Source organism: Hyaena hyaena, unplaced genomic scaffold, assembly GCF_003009895.1.
Source record: "Hyaena hyaena isolate Hyena2069 unplaced genomic scaffold, ASM300989v1 scaffold_901, whole genome shotgun sequence".
Taxonomy (NCBI): domain Eukaryota; kingdom Metazoa; phylum Chordata; class Mammalia; order Carnivora; family Hyaenidae; genus Hyaena; species Hyaena hyaena.
The window spans coordinates 681,307-694,228 of record NW_024081527.1 but is presented as its reverse complement, the minus strand read 5'-3'; the positions used below and the strand labels follow the sequence as shown (position 1 = coordinate 694,228).

The 12,922-nt window shown below is 41.0% G+C and overlaps 1 protein-coding gene across 1 annotated transcript in view; it reads left to right on the top strand.

Annotated features, from left to right (window-relative positions):
- The window catches only part of PDE11A (phosphodiesterase 11A), a gene marked incomplete at its 5' end in the record, with an annotated part of 137,257 nt that overhangs the window by 73,685 nt on the left and 50,650 nt on the right, over positions 1-12,922 (top strand). The gene's annotated exons all lie outside the window — the stretch shown is intronic.

Sequence of the window (12,922 nt, the reverse complement as noted above, 5' to 3'; positions counted from 1 at the left end):
AGTCTCTTCCTTCACCGATATGCACAGTTTCCTCTTAAAGACCAAACAATTTCCCTTCCTTAAAAAAATTCTTCCACTTGATCTGATGGAGATCTTTAATCGCTTTTCAATTTACCTTTCTTTTACTGCCTGCCTTTCAAAATAAGTGGAACATATTAGTACCTTAATTTTCCTAACACCTATTTACACTTTGAAGACCATGTGCACCTTCACATTCTACAAAAATTGTTCTTTCACAGGTCACCAGAAACTTCCTTGTTCTCAAATTCAGTGTCCTTTACCTATTTCTGATATTGTCTAGCTTTTTCGCAACCTCTGAAGGTTTATAGTCTTCTCATTGTCAATTTCTGCCCTCTTCTCTTCCCCAACATCCAGCTTCTTTTCTTCCTCCTTTTCTGGGTTCTGTGTGGGTTTCTTTTCTCCTTGTTCCTACATGAGTTCTTGAACCCATATTCTTTCTCAACTCAGATTTATTCTCTTAGCCTCATCTCCATATAACTCTATATATAGATATGTAGAATTCTCTGGAATTCTTCAGTCTAACCATCACAGTTTTATCACATATCTCCAACTTCCATCTCAAAAATCTTCATTGATGTCATTGCTTTCCAAGCAACCTGGAAACTTGGTTCAAGTTCAAGACCCTCCATAATCAGCCCCTAACCTTTTTTCCTCCTTATCTTCCACTTCTCTCCTACATGATTTGTCTACTCCAACCAGACAGACCTACATATTACCCTTTGAAAACATCTCACACAGTGCCGTTGTGCCCGAATCATACCGTTTCTGCATGAAATCCTCTCCCTGTACTCATTGGCTGAACTTTCCTTTAACAAGTCCATTTCCTCCATCACCTTTTCTAGGAAGCCTGTTTCACTCCCTTTGAAATCTTACTGCCCTTTGTTATTGTGTCAGAATTAGATTCAATTGTAAGGGACACAAAACCCAGAATAATATCAGCTTATGTCTCTGTCACGTAGAAGAAATCTGGAGCTGGTAGAGTAGCTGCATGAGGTTGTCAGGGACCCAGTGCTCTTTTTACTTTTCTGGTCTGCCACCTTCAGCACATGGTTTCAACCTTAGTCCAAGATAGCTGTTTAGGCTCCAACCACAATGTCCACATTTCAGCTGGCAGAAAGAAAGAAGGGACAAGGAAGAAAGGGACCAAAAGGTGATGCAAGCTATCTTTTAGGAGAGTTTTCTGGAAGCTCCTCATATCTCTTCCACTTACATTTCATTGGTTGGAATTTAGTCATTTGGACAAACCTAGGTTGAAGGAAGGTTGGGAAGGGAAGTCTTTACTCTGTAGCCGTGTGCCCTGCAGAAAAGTAGGGACTCTATTGTTAATAAAGGAAGGAGGGATAGTGGAGTTGAAAACTAACAATCTGTGCCATAGGTATTTATTGTTGGATCCTGGTGAATGAGTTAGAGCACGGTATTGTGGGAAGAGTATAGGCTCTGGAGGTATAGTGGTCTGGATTTAAATCACATTCTGGCATTCTGGTTAAACCTGGTAGACTGAGCCCAAATGTCTGTGTCCTTTCCCTCCTGAAACTCCACTGAAATGATACCAAATAAATTTGAAGAAAAATAAAAGCATAAATCTACAAGAAGAAAGAGAGAGGGCACACAACAACAATTGATAAGAGATGTCAATACATTAGTGGAAAATGGAAGGCTGACCAACAAATGGTAACTGATCTAGCAGAGTACAAGTGAAAAGTAGGACCTACAGAGGAAAACAGCTCTGAGAAGCAAGATAGTTTGCCCTGTAAGACCCTGTTAGGAGCCTAGAGACAAAAAAGTGCCATTAAAAGGGGATGTGACTCTCAAAGCTTAAGATAAGGAGATTGATAGAAAGTCAGTTTACATAACACTCAGAACCCACAAAGTCCTCCCCCAAAGTAGTCAGTTAGCTTCTTTTCCTCTCCCCCTGGAGACAGCCAGAGGTTTCGTCCCCAGAGAGATGAAAGAACAGACCCTGGACTGAGGGAACTGCATGGTGGAAATGAGTTACAGAGCCAGAACAGGGAATAAAATGAAATGGAACAAGCCTCTGGATTGAAAACCCATAGCTCAGTCACCCAGAAGCTAGGAGTTCATAAGCCATAAACCCAGGGCTGTCAGATTTAGCAAATAGAAATACAAGAATCCTAGTTAAATTTGAATTTCATATAAGCAAGGAACAATATTTAGTATAGCTATGTCCTGTGTAGTGCGGGGGGTGGGGGGTGGGGTAGGGGGCACATACATACAACTCTTGCTTGGCCTTTTAATGCCTGACCATTACAAACAGTACCAAGGATCACAGAACACTTTGTGAAAGCCTCCCATATGAAATACAGAAGCCAAAGCAAATAGGAAAAAATGAAATTCAGAGAAAACAGGGAGAGAAAGAAAACAAAACCCCCGAACAATTATTAATATCCTTAGACAGCTAAGATAGTGCATCCATGAAACAAGAACAGCATGCTTTATAAAATAATAGGAGCAACCACAGATGAAACAGCTTTTGGTAGGTTAAAAATAAGATAGCCAAAATAAATAAAACTAAAGCACTGGGGAAATATAGTCAAAGGACAAACAGACAGCAATGTGGAAAACATTGTTTTGTTTCATTATATATATTTTTAGGATTGTTTGATGTGTTAACTGTGTGCATGGATTACCTTGATAAATATAAATTTTAATATATATTTTCAAAACAAAAATTCCAACTCTGCCACTACCTGGCTGTGTGTCATCAGACAAATTATTCACCTCTCTGAGCCTCTTTTCTTCATATGTAAAATTGAGATAACAATACCAATGTTATCTGCCTTATAAACATCTTACATCTCGTAAATGCCTTGTATGTCTTATAAATGGTGACATCTACAACCTCATTGCTTTATCCCCCATATATTTTGCTTGTTTTGTGACCCTCATGATTGACTTAACTATCCTGATCGTCTATCGTTTTCTGAAACGATGCTCCTTGATTTGGAATTTATGGAGGCCTATACCCCTTTAATGTTTTTCTTTCCTGTCCTGACACTTGCAGGATTTTGTGTTATTTTTCTCAAAGTAGAAACATTTTCCCAAGCCAAGTTTCCAAGTAACTTCTAAGGGGGGAGAAAAACCTCACAGTTGGAGTCCATTTATCAAGGCCTGTTAGGGACGTGTGGAATCACTGAGTGACCGCTGGGACGCAGCCAAGGAAGTTGGTTGTGACTCCTTTTTCTCATTACTCTGTTCTTATCTTACCGCTGCAGCCCCTGCTGTTTGCTGACTCCCAAAGAAGCTGGATTGTTCTCTTTTTGTCAGCATTATTGTCTCCGGAGTTTCCGAATAGCTGCTCATTCCCTAATCTAGACCTTCAGGTGGCTGATTCACTTGCCTGTCTAAAGTTGCATTAAAGCGTTGCCATATTTTTAGCCAAAACAATCCTTAGGGGTTAATGAGGGGAACAGCAGCCACTATAGACTGTCACCCAGATGCATTTATTTCACAGATATACAATGGTGGAACTAGAAGGAATGTTAGAAGTGATGTAATCCGATTCATCTCCTTTATTTTGTAGATCAGGTACTGAACTCCAAAAGGTTAAACAGTGTAGCTTGGGTCACATAGCTAATTAATGGCTAAACTGAAACCTCGTCTTTCAGGGTTTTTTCCACAATCACTGTATTCCTTCCCTAAGGAATGAGTCAAGAAATAGTCATCATTTGAGTTGGAGATACATTTTATGGAATATTCACCTTCCCAGGTGTATATCAAGCAGTTTAATTTGAAAACCAGCATGGGTTCCCTGCACCCTCTCCCAAAGCAGAGCTGGAGTCAAGGGCTTGCATGCTGGTAGCATAGTTTGGAAGTGACATCAGGAATAGGAGTGGGGGTCTGGGACAGTGATGCGGGAGGTCGGAAAGCTACTGCCAGGATGTGTTTCCTTGTTGGTTGTTCTTGTGGTCAACTGGGCTTGATCCTGCAGGAACGGTCTGAAACGTCTCAGATGCAGCACCTCAAGATTATCCACCCACCTCCTTCCTTTATCAGCCAGGGTTATTCCACGGCTGTTAACTCCCAGGACTTGGGACTTTCAGGAGGTGCGCACCTGAGGGCTGGGGATTCTCTAGCAGTCCCTATCCCCCACGCGGAGTGAGCAGCAACCCGGCAGAAAGTAAGCCAGGTACCAGGCAGCCTGGGCAGGAACCTGGTGCAGCAATGGCTGGAGAAAGGTGGGCCAAGAAGGTGTGGGGTGGTCTGGCACAACTTCTCTCCAAGATTCTGGGGTGTCACTGGTTCCATTCCCACAGCTACTCAGATTGAAAGTCATGACACTGTTGAGGTCAACTAATAAGGAGGCTCACTGCCTTCCTCCCCTAGGAAAGGAAAAACACTCTAGAAAGAGCCAGTGCGGGCAGGGAGATGCTCTTTTGGACCTTTTGGAGAGAAGTTTATGATCCATTCCCACAGGCGAGATCTCCTGCCATGTGCCAAAAAGAGGAAAAAAAAGATTCCTAGAAACGTGGAACCCCTTTAAAAGCGACCACAAAAACTTGTAAATTTAATTTCTAATGGCTTTCAGTATTCTTGGGATTCTATACTATAAGTGACAGATGAAAGCAGAATTCATAGGTTTAAAAAACAAAAAAACAAACCAACAAAAAACGTTAGTGTGTATTTCTAGGCTTCACAACCCAAGTCTGATTTTCCAACTCACTGAAAACATTTTCCAGTTTCTGCTGAGTGATTTTCTGAAATTGATTTCCATGGCTATTTCTGAGTCCCTCCAGTGAATAAGGCTTTGATAATTAAATAGTAATTTCAGCATCTCAAGCAGGACTTAGACGTACCCTATCGGTAACCAGCCATGTGACTTTGAGGGAGTCACTCACTTAATCTCTCTTTGCCTTGGTTTCTTGTCAGCAGCATGGGACAGGCATCTCACCCATACTAGTCCCCTAAGGTCCTTGTGGTGGTTAAAGGAGATTACCTATTTGAAAGATAATTTGGTAATTTAAATAGTTAACATTTCAGTCATCTAAACAATGCAAATTTAAATCATTTGAATTTGATAACTTTGATGATTTAAAGTACCTGATAAAGAAAAGAATCATTTTGGAAGAGGTTTTTAAAATTATAAGTGTTGAAACTTCAAAGAGAAGTCACAAATGCCCTGTCCCTTTGTTTGCGTGTTAGTCAAAACAGATGGTTATTAATAAAAACGATGACTAATGTTTCCTGGGTGCTTCCTTAGGAGGTTTATGTACACATTATCCAATTTAATACTTAGAGCAGTCCTATTAGAATAGGCACTATTATTGACCTCCTAATACACAGGAGGAAACTGATGTTTGGAGAAATTCAGTAAATTGCTCACAATGCTAAATGGTAAAGCTGAGATTTGAACCAAGAAGTTGGACTCCAAGCTATTTGTAATTACTGTGGTGTTCTCTCTGCGGTTTTAGAACCCTTGCAACTGAGGCCAATCCAGGGAACAGGCCGGCATCAGGGGCAGCAGTATCTTGAGTATGCCCGTGCCTGAGGCCAGGCACCCCAGGAAGTGGAGTGGAGGCTCCTGGTTAGAGCTGCTCACAAGCCTGTCTGGTGGTGCTCAGACTTCAGTGAGAGGCCCCTTGTTTGCACCTGAGCAAAGCTGGGCATCAGAAGTTGGCAACTCTTTTGCTTTAATACGGTTATGGAGGGTTTGCTGTTGGGCGGCAATAGCAGTGTAGCGTCCCTGCGCAAAAGGCTGTGATCACATAACACTATCTGTCATCCAGATAGTGCCCAGCACCATCGTAGCCTTACAGTATCTCCCTGTATCACTGCTAAAATGGGAGCCCCGTGAATGCAGACATCTCATTCTTAGAGCCCCAAAACCGGACACACTGCCTGACATAACGATGTCTCAACATAGGAACTTTTTGATATTGAATTCTCGTATCAATCTCCTAAGTGGAGATTATTATCTGCATCTTGTAGAGAAGGATGCATAGGCTTAGAGAGGGTAAGTAATTTGCCTAAAGTCATCAAGTTGCCTGTGGTCACATCTCTGTGCCACATTGCCTCAGACTGCTATTTAAACCAAGAATTATCCAATAATTCAGATTTTATAAATCCATTTGGATGCTCAGTGGTTTTCCAGTTGGTTCTCTAAATTAATCAGACTGATCTTCAAATTGAAAAATCTCCATGTCCCTTTGTGCTCCACAAACATTCATCAGCAATTATGAAAAATGCCCAATCTAATGGTATCTCTGCCTTTGTCTTTCCAAAGGGAGGCAATAAGTAACATTTTTCAAAAGCATCTGATAATGACAGCAACATGTACTAAATTATCTTAGATTGTTAGAGGAGTTATAGTTTGACCATCCTTTTAAAATTAGATTAATATCTAGAACAATTTATTTTTTAAATACAATAAGAACTGAACAAATGTTTCCGCTACTACGCAGACAGGCATATTCACTCATTCGTCATGCAACAGATGTTTATTAAGAGCCCACTATGTTTCGTGTTTTCAACTTCCCCAGTTGCCTGCACTCAACTTAGCCACCATGTTGGAAAGAAAAAAAGGTAAACGAACGCACAGTAAGGTGTAATGACTTATAAGGCTTGGCCCATTCTTACATTTTACCCACTGAAATTATTCTGTGAGAACAGGCCCCATGGCAGGTCGATGAACAAAATATGTTGGTGTCTCTTGATGCATTTCCAAGCACTTTCACATAAGTTCATCCCCATGTCTCCATCCACAGATATTGGAGCTGAGTAAAACATGAGAAATTCATCCACTAGCATGTATCGTTGCCTTTTTTATGTACGTCTCCAGGCACTGTGCTGGTTTCTGGGGATGCACCTCAGAGTTCTTACCCCAAGGGCTCCGTGCCCACAGGGAAGAGAGAAAACCAGTGATGTCGCTGCATGAGGAGTGCTACAGCCAAAGTAAATACAGGAGCAACTAGGACACGGGCCATCCAGCAATGCCTTAAGCCACCCGTGGCCTGGCATCCTGCTTGGACTCAACTGACTGTGAGGACTTTTGTTATCTCATCTTCTGCACTTCTCAGCATTCAGTCATTCTAGTCTATTTCCTGCATTTCGTCAGTTTTATTCATGACAACTGAAGCATAGCATCTGACAAACAATTTCAGGTTCCTGGCTGGCCTCTGTGTTATCAGTGCTAGTCTAAAGGCGGGAGACAATGCAGTTTCAAAATTGAATCTATGACTTTTGTCCATCAGTCATAATTACTAGAGTTAACATCTGCATATTAATTTTCTACTCCTCTCTGGTGCTTTAACATCTAAATTCCAGAAATCTCTCCAGAGTCTATGTTTGGCGATCAGCTGTAGACATGTGATTTTCCTGTTGAGCGAGCAATAAGAACACTGGGTGGCTCAGTCAGTTAAGCGACCAGCTTTAAATTAGGTCATGATCTCCCAGTTCATGATTTTGAGCCCCACCTAGGGCTCTGTGTTGACAGCTCAGAGCCTGGAACCTGCTTTGGATTCTGTGTCCCTGTCTCTCTCTGCCCCTTCCCCACTCATGTTCTGTCTCTCTTTCAAAAATAAATAAACATTTAAAAAAATTTTAAAGAACACTGAAGGAACAAATCTCTTCCCCACTGCACCCACCCCACCAACCAGCCCCCCACACTCCTGCCTCCCCTGCCTGATAATTCTGGGGCTGGAATTACAGAAGATCACAATGACAATTAGCCATTTCGGCAGTAAAATCTTCCTAACTTTCGTGCACTTTTAGTATGAGATGAATAGATAGATGAAGAATATGTTTACATATATATGTGTACAGATATATAAATTTACCCTAAAGTTATTTGATTAAAATATACACATAAATGGTGATTTCTCACTTTACACATAAAAGGGGTCTTGCAGATAAATTACAAACCAGAAAGATTTTCAGTGTAGTGATGGGTGACCGGTAACCAATCTTTAGAATTATTTTTGAGGGTAATTTTAGCAGTTCTGTTCAAATGATGCTTTTTTAAAGACTGCTATTTTTCTAAGGGGAGCATATGTCAGGAGAGTGGGATAAAAGCCTAATAAAAACATATCTGATTATAAATGAGATTTTCCAGTAAGTTGCTTTTCACTAGCTGAGGTATTTGCCATTGTCCTTGAAAACCAAGGTTCCCAATGATCTGCTTGAGAAGTTAATGATATAGTTCCTCATAACAGAAGAGTCTGGATCCAGGGAGTATTATATAACTTCGTAGATTTTCAAATGTTCATTTTAGGAGTCCTATGTTTTTAAAAGTGCTCCTACTTCTAACAGTTTCACATATGCTCATGCTGCTGAGTCTATATAATCTATATACATGCTGAGTCTGTATAAACTATATACATGTACACATATAGATGCTGAAAGGAGCAGCATGTGGGCAAATTCAGTTCTCAGAAACACAGTGGATTTCACATTGTTGCTTTGTAATGATCATCACTGAGGAGAAGGCCAGAAATACACCACCTGGAGCATGAACCACCAACATGGCCTGGGCCATTTGCAGCTTTTCTGTGGAGCATCCCCTTGTCAATGATGGAGGGACCTCTGTTCAGTGCCTGCCTTGGTGCTTGGTATTTGCCACTTCCTTAGTATAGCACACTGCAAGGCCATCACATCTCAGAAGGCCTGTCTTCCACTGCTGTCCATACGCTGTCAGCATGCAAGACTATCGGGCCCGCAGGGCTCATGCTTCACACAGTTTACACAGATGATTTCAGAGGCCAGACCTGGGAGGCTGGGGGCCTAGAATCTACTCAGACCTGCCTGTAACTGCCATGGAACCCCAGAAAAACCACTTTACTTCCTTCACCTTGAGTTTGCTCACCCATAACATGAGAGAAACAGCACCTGTTTCTCAAGGGTACCATATATCTCTAACAGTCTATAATTATAATGAAAACTCAAATATAGAAAACAAAATCACTCTATGACCCAGCATATGTATACATGTGTGCTTGTGTGTGTGTGTGTGCGCGCGCACGTGCGCGCACATGCATAGAGACAGAGAGAGGCAGAGAGAGAGAAAATGCACACGAATTCACAAGGAGACATGTACAAGGATGTGCATAGCAGCTGTATATTACTATGTAAGAGCAAAAAAATTGGAAATAATCTAAGCCTTCATCATTAGGAAATACGTAAATAAATAGTGGTATAACAATACATGGAATAACCACCTAGCAGTAAGAAGGAATGGCCTAAAACTCTACATAACAACATGGATGAATGTCACAAACATTGATCAAGAAAAGCAAGTTGCTAAAGAATACATAGACTACAGTAATAACCATTTATAAAGTTTTAAAATATGCAGAGCAATACTTTGCGTAGTTTACCTAGTAAAATTATAAGGATGTCTGTGAAGATGATTCATACACAATTTAGGAAATGGCCATCTCGTGGTGGGAGGGAGGGAGGCATCTGGGAGGCAAAAGTCAAGAGTGCAGAGATGCTTAGGGGCCTCAATAGGATGGGGAATGCTTTATTTCTGGGCTGGATGGTGGAGAGGTGGTTACATTGACTATCTTGGTGTGCAATTTTCATCCTTTTAGAACATAATAAGCATGAATAATAAATTTGTTATGTCATCTTTGCATATCATTACTTCAAAATCCTTTTTGCAGCCTCATGAAAATGATTTAACCCGTCTTTTCAAACTAGCTAATTTTCAGAAACTTACAAACTTTTTAAATGTATTTTGTTTTAAACTTTAAAGCATCTGACTTTCTGTGTGACCAAACCTATTACCAGATGTATGATATACACAGTTCCACCAGTGATTACACTTGACAAAACTATGGTGTGCAGAAAGCCCAATGACCTTCTGAGGTCACAGTCAAACCTTGGGAGGCCAGAATAAATAGCAAGAAGTTGCCACACTTTAGGCAGTGGAGGAAAAATAACATTAGTATGCCACATTTTTCCGTGCCCTACAGAAAGATTCTTCTCACCTCTCCTCTATCCACCATCCCCAGGGATCGTGGATAATCCCTTTTGTCCCGATGCAATGGAATCTAATATTGTTATAATGTGATGTGAAGCCTATAACTGATTTTGGGTTCAGTTGATTTAAGACTTTCACACCAGCAAGTCTAGCTATTAGAGTTTCTGTAGCTGGGAAATTTACCCTTACAGTTCTGTTCAGTTGCCCTGTCACAGATTTGCATTAAAAAAAAAAAATTCCTTTCTGCATTGAGTTAGCCGCCTAGGTAATATGTCTCCATTTTGCATCAGATATGTTATGTATCATATACTGAGCATACTCCTAGTGGATAAAATAGTATCAGTGGCAGGAGAGTCACACATCAGATGGGAATGGTGTTCTTAAATTTCCCACAACGTGTTTTGTTGGCCTCTTGGTCTAGTAGGAACCTAGTCTTCAAGAATCTAACAGAGCTTTCCTTGGATTGATTTTATGTTGTTTTCTTATCTCAATCTCCCCAAATGCCAACTGTGAATAGTCTGGTACCATTAGAATTGGGGTGAAACCAGAGGCTGGAGAGTTATTTTATAAAATGAATAGGTTTCTGAGGTAATCAATTTTGTTCATTCATCACTTCAACAAATATTTATTGAGCTACTACTACATGCCAGGCACTGTTGTAGACGCTGGTAATCCAGGAGTGAAGAAAAGAAGCCAGGTGCTTGTTCTCACAGAGTCTGCCTTCTAGTGATTTCTTAGAGTAACTCAGAGAATTGAAATGACATCAGGTACACATGACGACAGGAAGGATGATGGGCAAGCTCTTTCAGAAAGCCTTTCATGATCTTCTACAACCTTCCAAGCTAAGCTCAGTGCCTTCGTCTGTGCCCCAGGACACCCTGGTCTCTTGGGACAACTAATATTTTAGTAGGTTGCTTTTGTTTCGCAGCATTGGCACTCACCAGCTATGCAACCTTGGGCCAGTTAACTCAACCCTTTCGAGCTTAATAACTAGCTAATCCTTACTGCGCATCTACTATGTCCCAGGCTGTCTGCTAAGTGTTTTACCTAAATCATTTTAGCTAATCCTTCTACCAACCCCAAAAGATAGATCCCGTTGCTATTCCTCCTACTAATAAGAAAACTGAAACCCAGTGAGATTAAGTAAGCTACTCGAGATCAGTCCTGTGGGCAGTAAGTGACCCATAGTAGTAAGGGCCTAATAAATGTTTGCCTCATCCTGTGGGGGTGAGAGTGGGTACCAGGGGGAGGCAAGTCATGCACATGCAGTGTCAGGTCCTATTTAAAACCCTGATACTTTGTTCATCATGGATTTTTTCTGCATTTATGTTGTTTTAAACATTGTAGTAAAGTATTGTTTAACTTGATAACTGAGCTTCTGGGCACCCACTTAAATTGTGGGCCCAAAGTGAGTGTCTCTCTTACCTCACTCTAGTCCCAGTATCATTAGTATTATTGGTATCATATTAGAAGGGGAGTTACCTATTTATTTGTTGATTGCCCCTGCTAAATTCAGAGATATTTAGAGATTCCACCTATGTCTTGTGTCCTTAAAGCCTTGTTAAGAGTTGACACAGAGCAGGTGCTCAAGAAATTGTGCTTGAACCAAACTTTCTGCTCTACAATAATTCAAAGGAAGACTAATCTTCATTCAGTGGGAAAAGAGAACTAGCTGACCTCTTCAGTCTCAGGTAGTATGATTAGTCCATTGGGTGTTATTATTGACAGTAATACTATTAATATTATTTACATATTAACCACAGCTGTCAGGTATTGAGTATCTACTAGGGTCAAACACTTAACACACCTCATCTCAAAGTCTTACCACAAAGCTGGAAACTGAGGCTTAGCAATGTGGAATCACTTGCCCAGCTAGTAAGTGACAGTAAGCATTAGGCCCAGGTCAGTGTGAGTCCAGACTTGGGTTCTTTCCATTCTACCACCTCCCCTTCTCTTTCAATGTACAGCCTGTCACTGAACAGACTGTGGTGTGACTGGGAGCATAAGAAAGGAGCGGGCAAATGAAGAAGATGGTAAAATTATTGAAAGAAAAGATAGGCACAACTGAACACCCAAAGAGGAAGGGAGTGGCTGGAAGCTTCCTTGTCACTGTGCAATGCCATCTCTGACCATTGCTATGAGGTTGTTGTGGAGATTATCCTACACTGTGGTGTGGCCTTGACCTGTATCCACTTGAAGGGGTAAATCGAAGACCTGTCTTTGTGTCTCAAATAAGAGAGCCACATGTCTGTCTTACTGACCTGCCTCCTTTTGGGTAAACTGAGTAGTAAGTCTGACTGGATGACGAGAAGTCTATATGGTTGGGCAGCTGATGATAGGCACCCCATATCAGAAACAAGGAGCCAACTGCACCCAGCATTATGTTCTTTGTCCCCAGAATACAATGAGTCGGCGCTAAATGTCTAAGATCCTACTCATATTTCTACCATGAATGACATGGTTGTATTTTCCAAAGTGTACTTCCTGAAACAACAGTACGATGGAATTCTGTGGTTAAGGAAGGTTAAACAGGCTTTTCTATCTCAGTATCTCTCAGAGCTTTCAAAAACCTAACACGGGTGGTGAATCTCCAAGAGAAGTATATTACAGGCAGCATTTCTCCAACCCACTTGGCCAGGGAATCCCTTTACGTGGAGTACCTCCACATGGGATGGACTCTGGGAAGCTGTGTGTCAGGATCTTTTAGATAGTATTTCAGTAGGAAGTGCCAAGAAGGTGACCTAGGGAAGTGATTCTTAAGGAATCAAAATGTTAATGTCTCCCTCTTTCCATTTTTCACTATAAGAAGGAAAAGTCCTGTAACTAGATTAAAGGAAAGTCTTGAAAATAAAAAATAAATTCACCCTTATTTTCACAACTTGAGAATCTTCTGGTCTTGTCTTTTCCATGTCTATATATCTCTCAATGTGTTTCCGTGTGTGTGTGTGTGTGTGTGTGTGTGTG